A 10,134-nucleotide genomic window follows, 5' to 3' on the forward strand; every position below is an offset into this window, starting at 1 on the left:
GGCTGGAACGAAGCTGTGGGTGGCTTCGTTCCAGCCTTCTCAATGTAAACGCGGAAGCGATGTCATGACGTCACTTCCCGTTTACTCGGCTGCCATTGGCGCCGAATTTTAAAAAATACACAGTATTCAGAATCGCCGTTTTCGGCGATCTGAATACTTTGCAGTGCAAAGGAGGGATCGGGGGTCTTTTAGACCCCCGATCCCTCCATAAAGAGTACCTATCACCACCTATTACTGTCACAAGGGATGTTTACATTCCTTGTGACAGCAATAAAAGTAAAAAAAAAAACATTTTTTTTTTAAACACAATTTATAAGTATAAAAATAAATAAAAAACAAAAACATTTTTTTAAAGCGCCCCCCGTCCCCGCGAGCTCGCGCAGCGAAGAAAACGCATACGGAAGTCGCGCCCGCATATGTAAACGGTGTTCAAATCACACATGTGAGGTATCGTCAGAGTGAGAGCAATAATTCTAGCCCTAGACCTCCTCTGTAACTCTAACCTGGTAACCGTAAAAAATTTTTAAAGCGCCACCTATGGAAATTCATAGCTACCATAGTTTGTCGCCATTCCACGTGTGCGTGCAATTATAAAGCATGACATGTTTGGTATCTATTTACTCGGCGTAACATCATCTTTCACATTATACAAAAAATTGGGGTAACTTTACTGTTTGGATTTTTTAAAATTCGTGGAAGTGTCCCTTTTCCAAAAATTTGCGTTTAAAACACCGCTGCACAAATACCGTGTGATATAAAATATTGCAACAATCTCCATTTTATTCTCTAGATTCTCTGCTAAAAAAAATATATATAATGTTTGGGGGTTCTAAGTAATTTTCTAGCAAAAAATATGGATTTTAACTTGTAAACACCAAATTTCAAAAATAGGCTTAGTCATGAAAGGGATAATTTTCATCCATGTATCTGCCGGTCTAGCACTAGAAAACATTTGACTTCAAGCTGAACTACATCCTTACACAGTTTTACAGGCTCCTTTCCTGTACTGAAATGGCTACTCTGATTTCACTGCACACTGTGAGCTTCTAATAGTGTGCACTAGAAGCTGTGGCAAGTCAGATACAGGGTTTCTTATTTCTTATTTGCACATACTGTTCACCATCATACCCTCTATACTTTATTTCTGCACCTACTGCTCAGTCATACCCTCCGCACTCCTCTCCTGCACATACTGCCTGCCACCATTTCACATTTCGCTCACACACCAACCGCCCACCTAATTTCTTGTACATACTAACAGCTGTGATCCTTTTCACACTCCTCACTCGCACATATTGCCAGCCCATTATACCCTCCATATTCCTTTCCGGGGCATATTGACAGCCATCATCCCTTTCACACCCTGTACATACTGCCTGCCTATCATAACCTTCACACTCCTCTCCTGCACATACTGCCCATTATTATAACCTCCACACTCTTCTCTTACACATACTTTTCTCTTGTACACATTCCTGTTCTGTACATACCGCCCATGTAATACCCTCCGCACTCTTCTCCTGTACATATTGTCCACTATCATACCCTCCACACCCTTATCCTGCACATGCTGCCTGTGCAATACCATCAACACCCCCGCACATACTGCCCACTAGCATACCCTCCACACCCCTCTCCTGCACATACTGCCCTCTATCATACCCTGTCCTCTATCATATCATAACCTCCACATTCTTCACTTGCACATACTGCCACACTCTTCTCTTGCACACATCCCTCTCCTGAACATACTGCCTGTGTAATACTCACCACACTCTTCTCCTACACATACTGCCCATTATCATACCCTCCACACTCCTCTCCTGTACATATTGCCCAATATCATAGCCTCCACACCCTTATCCTGCACATGCTGCCTGTGCAATACCATCCACACTCCTCCCATGCACATACTGCCCACTAGCATATCCTCCACACACCTCTTGTACACAAACTGCCTACTATTATACCCTCCACACTCCTCTCCTGTACATACTGCCCACTACCATACCCTCAACACTCCTCTCCTGCACATACTTCCCTTTATCATACCTTCCACTCCCCTCTCCTGAAGATACTGCCAACTATCATACTCTCCACACCCCTCTCCTGCACATACTGCCCTCTATCATACCTGCCACACTCCTCTCCTGCACATATTGCTGACTATAATACCCTCCACACCCCTCTCCTGCACATACTGCCCACTATCATACCCTCCACACTCCTCTCCTGCACATACTGTCCACTATCATACCCTCCACACTCCTCTCCTGTACTTACTGCCTACTAACATACCAGACACACTCCTCTCCTGTACACATACTGCCCATGTAATACCCTCCACACGCTTCATCTGTACATACTGCCTGTCTAATAACCTCCACACTCCTGTCCTGTACATACTGCCTGTCTAATACCCTCCACCCTCTTCTCCTGCACATATTGCCCATTATCAAACCCTCCACACCCCTCTCTTGCACATACTGCCTGTGCAATGCCCTTCACACCTCCCCCTGCACATACTGCCTACTATTATACCCTTCACACACACCTCTCCTGCACATACTGACCATTATCATATCCTGCACACTCCTCTCCTGTACATACTGCCCATCTTCATACCCTCCACATCCCTCTCCTGCACATATTGCCCACTATCATACCCTCCACACCCCTCTCCTGCACATACTGTCCTCTATTATACCCTTCACACCCCCTCCTGCATATACTGTCCTCTATCATATCCTCCACACTCCTCTCTTGCACATACTGTTGACTATCATACACTTCACACCCCGCTCCTGCACATACTGCCTGTGTAATACCAACCACCCTCCTCTCCCTCACATACTGCCCACTATCATACCCTCCACACTCCTCTACTGTACATACTGCCCACTACCACACCCTCAACACTCCTCTTCTGCACATACTGCCTACTATCATACCCTCCATACTCTTCTTCTGTACATACTGCCTGTGAAATAACCCTCACACTCTTCTCCTGCACATGCTGCCCACTATCATACCCTCCACACCTATCCCCTGCACATACTGCCCAATATTATACCCTCTGCACACACACCTTTTCTGCACATACTGCCCACTATCATACCCTCCACACTACTCTCCTGCACATACTGCCCACTATCATACCCTCCACACTGCTCTCCTGCACATACTGCCCACTATCATACTCTCCACACCCCGCTCCTGCACATACTGCCTGTGTAATACCAACCACACTCCTCTCCTTCACATACTGCTCACTATCATACCCTCCACACTCCTCTCCTGTACATACTGCCCACTACCATACCCTCAACACTCCTCTTCTGCACATACTGCCTACTATCATACCCTCCACACTCTTCTTCTGTACATACTGCTGTGTAATACCCCTCACACTCTTCTCCTGCACATGCTACCCACTATCATACCCTCCACACCAATCCCCTGCACATACTGCCCAATATTATACCCTCTGCACACACCTCTCCTGCACATACTGCCCACTAGCATACCCTCCACACTCCTCTCCTGCACATACTGCCTGCTATTATACCCTCCACACTCTTCTCTTGCACACATTGCCCATTAGCATGCCCTCCATACCCCTCTCCTACACATGCTACCAACCATCATACCCTTCACATTCCTCTCCTGCACATACTGCCCACTATCCTACCCACCACACACTTGTCCTGTACATACTGCCCATGTAATACCCTCCACACTCCTGTCCTGTACATACTGCCCATGTAATACCCTCCACACTCCTCTCCTGTACATACTGCCCGTGTAATACCCTCCACACTCTTCTCCTGCTCATACTGTCTGCCTGTCAAACCCTCTGCACTCCTCTCCAGCACATACTGCCAGCCATTATCCATTTCACACTCCTCTCCTGCACAAACTACCTGCTGTCATACCCTCCACACCCCACTCCTACACATACTGCCCACTATCATATCCTGAACTCCTGCACATGCTGTCTGCACTGTCATACCCTCCACACTCTCCTCCTTCACATACTGCCCACTATCATATATTCTGCACTCCTCTGCTGCACATACTGCCTGCTGTCATACCCTCTGTACTCCTCCTGCACATACTACCCACTGCCATACCCTCTACACTCCCCTCCTGCACATACTGCCAGCCATCATCCATTTCACACTCCTCTCCTGCACAAACTACCCACCGTCATACCCACCACACTCCTCTCCTGCACATCCTGACCACTTCTCTGGCATTCTGTGCGATATCCCTAACCTTGCACATTTTTACTGGTAAATATAATAAATGCTTCTTATTCCCTGGCCTTCAAGCATCAGACATCTTCCTGTCCCATTCTTCCCTGCTGTGGATACACAGAAGCCCCCGAATCCATCCATCAGTTCCAATTCCTAAACATCTATTAATATTTTCCCGTCGTCTTGGCCATGTACGATTATCAAACAGGGATTTTCCAGGACAGACGGGCACATCCATTAGGCGCTCCTCTAGTTTAATTGCAATGCATTACAGAAGACATAAATACTACGCATCTCTCCTCCCCCCATGATACACTAGGAAATCGACAATGACCTTAATTCACCGTGAGCGTGTATACAGATTATTGATTATCACGTTGGAATATTAGTGGCTGGCAGGAGGCGGACGGTAAAGATGATGGGCTGTACCGCACCCAGAAATAGAAATCTATAGGTACCATATGTAGAAGTTGTTTTTTTTTTTTTTTTTTCTGGACGCACGCCTCCCTTTTCTGCTTTTCTTTCTCCTCCTCCGCCGCCTCCAGTTCTCACGTTTTTCTAATGTTTCCTGATGATGGGGATTGTGAGCCCCCCTCTGCCGCTCTCTCTGGCTCCCTCCCCTATCTGTTGCAGCTGCTAATATCTGCTCCTCATCCGTCCCCAGCCGCTGCTGGTGTGATGATGCTGGAGGAGCAAATCCGGCTACTGCAGCACCACACAAATGCACAATCCCCACATGCCACACTGCCATGCCATCTACACATAGGGGGGCTGCAGGAACAGCACATGCCCCATCACAATGAATGACAAATCACAACATGCATGACAAGAGCCTGCCAGCAACTGCACCATTCAATGCACTTTGCATGGACTTCCTACATATGGAAGTGATGGAAAAGGTAAAGGTGGACAGGGATGACAGGGGAGGAGAAGAAGAAGGAGGGGGGAGGGGAGCTGTGCTCTTACCCACTGGCTTTGGATGGGGGTCTGCTGCAGCTGGCTGCCTGCTCAGGGCTTGTCCAGGGAGAAGCTGGCTGCTCTCTAGCCGAGCTGTATTCTTGCCATTCGCCCAGCTTAAGCACCCAGCCGGCAGGAATAGAGAAAGAGAGAGAAGCATAGAAGATAGAGGGAGTAATAGAGTGTGAGAGAGAAGACAAGGAGGAGGGGGTGGTGGAGAGGGGGGAGCACGGATGCTGCGCGCATGCGCGGCCGAGCAGCAGGGGAGCTGCAGAACATCCTTTAGCTAGAAGGTTACAACCATTTCTACACATCCTTCCCCATTCAGAACGCTGTTGCGGCCGCCGCAGGTCCCTTCCCCCGGACTCGGCATAGGTAGCCGAACGTGGGAGGGTTTTGTAGTCAGAGTCTGTCAGGAAGAATCCAACATTAGAGGCTCGAGGATGGAGCGGCAACATGGCTATCGCTTTAGTCAGAGCCCAGTCACTGAAATCTCAGAGAATGCAATAAACATGACTAGTGAATTGGAGGATGGAGGCAGAGCTTGTATCAGAGAGAATACTGTCCCCTTCCAAACATCTAATATGTATAGAAAGTTCAAAACATGAATAGTCCACGCATGAAATTGGCTTTCTCTCATCTGCGTCCATTTTATTTAGACCCCTTTCACACTGAGGAGTTTTTCAAGCGCTTTTGCGTTAAAAAAAAAAAAAAAAAAAGCGCCTGAAAAGCTCACGAAAACTGCCTCCCATTAAAATCAGTGGATGCTTTCACACTGGGGAAGTGTGCTGGTGGGGAGGTGAAAAAACTCCTGCAAGCAGCATCTTTGGAGCGCTAAAAAAAAGCTCCTCAAAAGTCCCCCCCTCTATTGAAATGAATGGAAGTCGCTAGTTTTTACCGTCATTTTAGCTCTTCGGCTGCTAGTGGGGCGCTTTTAACCCCTGCTAGCGGCCAAGAAAGGGTTAAAACCGCCCATGTTTCAGCGCTTCCGAAGCGCTGCCCATTCATTTCAATGGGTAGGGGCGGTGTAGGAGAGCTGTATACACCTCTCCCAAAGCACCCCAAAGATGCTGCTTGCAGGACCTTTTTTTCCCGACTCGCAAGCACTCGGGCTTTCACACTGGGGTGGCATGGGAGGCAGTTTTCAGGCGCTTTACAGGCGCTATTTTTAGTGCTAAAATGCCTGAAAACTGCCTCAGTGTGAAAGTAGCCGAAAAGCTCTTTAAAAGCGCCTGAAAAGCTCTTTAAGGTCACTTTCTCACTGGGGCTGCCTGAGTGTTAGCGGCGCTTTACCGTTGTTTTAGCATCGCTTTTCTCCGCTAGTGGGGTGCTTTTAACCCCCGCTAGTGACCAAAGAAGGGGTTAAAAGCTCACATTTCAAAGGGCAGGGCGTTTTGGGAACGCTGTATACGCCCCAAAGATGCTGCTTGCAGGACTTTTCCTAACGCCCCACAAGTTCACCACCCCAGTGTGAAAAGTCACATTGAAATGAACGGGAGGTGGTTTTCAGGCATTTAGAGACTATTTCTAGCGCTAACACACCTGAAAACTGCCTCAGTGTGAAATAGGCCTAAAAGCGACTGAAAAGCTCTTCAAAAGTGCCTGAAAAGCACCCGAAAAGTGCTGCAAAAGCACTCAGTGTTTTACTGGCAGTTTAGAAGCGCCTCAGCGTGAAAGGGGGCTTAGGGCCAAAACGCATTGACTGCTGGGAAGCCTTGCCGGGCGCCTAGACAAGGCAATTTACCTCATGTAAAATGTGTTCATTACACACCGCCACCCTGCTGTGGCGTGCAATATGAAGAAGTAGCATGTGCACTACTTTTTTACCGCAGTGCATTGAAACAAACCGCAATGCATGTTGGCGGGGTCTACTGCACCTGTGCACATGGGGTAACACCTCCCCCGGAAGGCGTGCTCACGAATGCCCGGGGACCAGGCGGAGGCTGCGGTCATGTGAAGAATCAAACATTGAGCCCGGGTTCACACTATTGTGAACACAGGCATTGCTTGTGATTCGCACCCGCATTCATGTGCCAATCACATGCGATGTCTGTGCAATGCGAGTTCAGCCATGCAGTTCTATGGCTGAACTTGCATTGGATTCACACAAAAAAGGTGCAGGAATTTTTTTTTTTCCCGCACTGGAATCGGATCGCATGGGTTTTCTAACCCATGCAATCTGATTCCTGTGTGAATCTACAGTTAGCACTCCAATCTGGGGGTGTCATTATCATTGTATTGACACCCGCAGCAGTTCGTAGATGTCAGTGTGAACTCCCTTCGGGAGAGATGCGATGTGGGAAACGGCACTGGAATTGCGCTGGTTCTCGCATTGCTATAGTGCAGGGGTGTCCACACCTTTTTCAAAGAGGGTCAGATTTGATAAAGTGAACATGCGTGAGGGCCGACCATTTTGCCTGACATTCTTTGAACCATTAAAATTTGGTCTAAGTGTGTTCGTCCGAGCACTAATGCACTGTCCAACAATTCTCTTGCCTTTGTGGCTGTGTGTGGTGAAGAGATGAGCTTGGGCGTGTTATTTGGATATATCTATCTATCTATCTATCTAGATTTAGATAGATATAGATATATATCTATCTATATCTATATATATATAGTGGGAAATTAGTTTGTGGGGATTACTTTCTTCTCGGAAAGAAGGTCAGTGTACAGGCAGTTTTCTTAAAATCGGGCGTGTTGCCCGCTTTATTTACAAGTAGTTTGCAAGTCATTAAAAAAATAAACAAAAACAGTAAATCAAATCCTTGCCGTCCGGCGCTAAACTAAACAGTAGACTGATCTCTATATGCATAGTTGCCAACATTGTAAAAACATTTTTAGGGACACTTTTTTGGCTGTAGGCGGAGTCTTGTAATAATTAGGGGGTGGGGCATGCGTTTGTGAGCGTGGCAGAGGGGGAGGGAAAATGGGCGTGGTTTACATGGAATAGTGGGAGTGTCTTAAATGGGCGTGGCTCAAAGGAGGTGTGGTTAGGGTCTGAGATGAATGAGGGATGGAGAGGGAAAGGGGGGGGGGAGAGGGATGGAGAGGGAAAGGGGGGGGGAGAGGGATGGAGGGACAGCAGCCCCAGATCCTACACAACAATAGAAATATTTGTATTCTAGAAAGTTTAACAATCAGCAGATAAAGATACTCCAAACACCTGGTGTTTGGAGTATCTTCAATCATCCCGGAACCATGATTGTTATGGTGTCAGGATGATTGAAGTGCATTATTTCTATTATTACATTGTAATATAAAATGAAACTCACCATAATGCTGAATCAGTGGGCCCCTGAGCGTGTCACCTGCCATGTCGCCTGCCACCAGCCGTCCGTCCTTGCATCAGGTGTCCCAGCAGAGTCCGTCCTTGCATCAGGTGTCCCAGCAGAGTCCGTCCTTGCATCAGGTGCCCCCAGTAGAGTCCGTCCTTGCATCAGGTGCCCCCAGTAGAGTCCGTCCTTGCATCAGGTGCCCCCAGCGGAGCCCCCCTCACATCAGATGTCCCCAGTGGAGCCCCCCTCACACCAGGAGTCCCCAGAGGAGCCCCCCTCACATCAGGAGTCCTCAGCGGAGCCCCCTCTCACATCAGGAGTCCTCATTGGAGCCCCCCTCACATCAGGAGTCCCCAGGGGAGCTCCCCTCACATCAGGAGTCCTCAGCGGAGCCCCCCCTCACATCGGGAGTTCCCGGCGGAGCCCCCCTCACATCAGGAGTCCCCAGGGGAGCCCCCCTCACATCAGGTGCCCCCAGGGGAGCCCCCCTCACATCAGGTGTCCTCAGCGGAGCCACCCTCACATCAGGAGTTCCCAGCGGTGAATCCCCTGCCATTACAGAAGGCCAAGCGAGCCGGCCGCGTGGTTACAATAGAACCACCGCCCACCCCCGCCCCTTTCTATAACAGACTGGCAGCGAGGAGGAGTTGGGCAGAGCGGGGATGGGCGGGGCGGAGGGTGGGCAGAGTGGGGCGGAGCGCGGGGGGGTGGGCGGCGCCGCAGCAGCTCGGCTTCTATTGAAGCCACCCAGCTCCACTCCACTTCTGGTCTTCTCAAAAATGGCGGCCGGCAGAGACATTGTCTCCGCCTGCCACAGACCTCTAGCGGCGGCGGTGAAAAATCGGGAAAAAGTTAATTTATCGGGACATTCCCCGGGAATTAATAAAATCGGGAAAAGAGTCTAAATCCGGGGAATGTGCCGGGAAATTCGGGACTGTTGTTAAGTATGTATATGGTGTGGGGCTGGTCCTCATCACCCACAAAACGAGGTAAAGCAAACCTTTTTCAATCCAAACAAACAGAGCTCTTCTCTCTCAGATTCCCTTCTGAGACTCAGGCTAGAGCCATGCTGTGCTCTCTTCCTGGTCATTTAAAGTCCACCTGAGTGTGGACTCAAGTGGACCAAAACATCTGGATCGGAACCTAGCCTGCCACAGAGGCTGAAAAAACCTGGGCCAGATTCTGGTTCAGTCCCTTACAATAGAATGAATGCGAGGTGAAATATAGCGATTTTCCACTACATCACCTTGCATACCATCACAATATATATATATCTATAGATATATATATATATCTATAGATATATATTTATATATATCTCTATCTATCTCTCTCTCTCTATCTCTCTCTCTCTCTCTCTCTCTCTCTCTCTCTCTCTCTCTCTCTCTCTCTATATATATATATATATATACTGTATATATAGATATATATCTCTTGTGGCTCCAACGAATCCCCGAGCACTGCTCAGGACTAAGGATGAGCTTGGGCGTGTTATTTGGATATACCATATTTATTGGCGTATAACACGCACCTTTACTTTAAGAGGGTAGTTTCAGGAAAAAACTTAAATTTTAAATAATGAACTGTGAAGCAAAATAAAGGTCAGTGTCCACCAGATGTTTTATACTGGTTATTTGCACCTT

The 10,134-nt window shown here is 48.2% G+C and overlaps 1 protein-coding gene across 3 annotated transcripts in view; it reads right to left on the bottom strand.

The window, feature by feature from the left end:
* Positions 1 to 5,456, bottom strand: part of RGS17 (regulator of G protein signaling 17) — a 319,010-nt gene extending 313,554 nt beyond the window's left edge. Inside the window, exon 1 of one of the 3 annotated variants that reach the window (XM_073627839.1) lies at positions 5,226 to 5,456. The gene's annotated coding sequence lies outside the window, so the exon portion shown is untranslated. The remainder of the gene's footprint in view (positions 1 to 5,225) is intronic. The other 2 variants (XM_073627837.1, XM_073627838.1) reach the window with 2 other exon arrangements.
* Positions 5,457 to 10,134: the final 4,678 nt, after the last annotated feature.

This window comes from Aquarana catesbeiana, linkage group LG04 (genome assembly GCF_042186555.1).
Source record: "Aquarana catesbeiana isolate 2022-GZ linkage group LG04, ASM4218655v1, whole genome shotgun sequence".
NCBI lineage: Eukaryota > Metazoa > Chordata > Amphibia > Anura > Ranidae > Aquarana > Aquarana catesbeiana.